Source organism: Schistocerca piceifrons, chromosome 11 (assembly GCF_021461385.2).
Source record: "Schistocerca piceifrons isolate TAMUIC-IGC-003096 chromosome 11, iqSchPice1.1, whole genome shotgun sequence".
NCBI classification, from domain to species: domain Eukaryota; kingdom Metazoa; phylum Arthropoda; class Insecta; order Orthoptera; family Acrididae; genus Schistocerca; species Schistocerca piceifrons.
In genome coordinates, this window is record NC_060148.1 from 81,639,574 (window position 1) to 81,640,441 (window position 868).

Genomic DNA, 868 nt, shown 5'->3' on the forward strand with positions numbered 1-868 from the left:
ACTGTGTGCTGGACCGAGACTCGAACTCGGGACCTTTGCCTTACGCGGGCAAGTGCTCTACCATCTGAGCTACCCAAGCACGACTCACGCCCGGTACTCACAGCTGTACTTCTGCCAGTACCTCGTCTCCTACCTTCCAAACTTTACAGAAGCTCTCATGCGAACCTTGCAGAACTAGCACTCCTGAAAGAAAGGATATTGCGGAGACATGGCATAGCCACAACCTGGGGGATGTTTCCAGAATGAGGTTTTTCACTCTGCAGCGGAGTGTGCGCTGATATGAAACTTCCTGGCAGATTAAAACTGTGTGCTGGACCGAGACTCGAGCTCGGGACCTTTGCCTTACGCGGGCAAGTGCTCTACCAACTGAGCTACCGAAGCACGACTCACGCCCGGTACTCACAGCTTTACTTCTGCCAGTACCTCGTCTCCTACCTTCCAAACCTCACAGAAGCTCTCCTGCGAACATTGCAGAACTAGCACTCCTGGAAGAAAGGATATTGCAGAGACATGGCTTCTGTAAAGTTTGGAAGGTAGGAGACGAGGTACTGGCAGAAGTGAAGCTGTGAGGACGGGGCGTGAGTCGTGCTTGGGTAGTTAAGATGGCAGAGCACGGTAGCTCAGCGTGTTCGGTCAGAGACCTAGTTGGCCACTGTAATAAAAGAACTGAGTGGAAGGATCAACAAACGAACTTTAACGTATGATATGTGACGTCCGCAGCGACCAAACACAACGATAAAAAAAAAAAATATATTAAGGTGGTAGAGCACTTGCCCGCGAAGGCAAAGGTCCTGAGTTCGAGTCTCGGCCCGGCAAACAGTTTTAATCTGCCAGGAAGTTTCATGTCAGCGCACACTCCGCTGCAGAG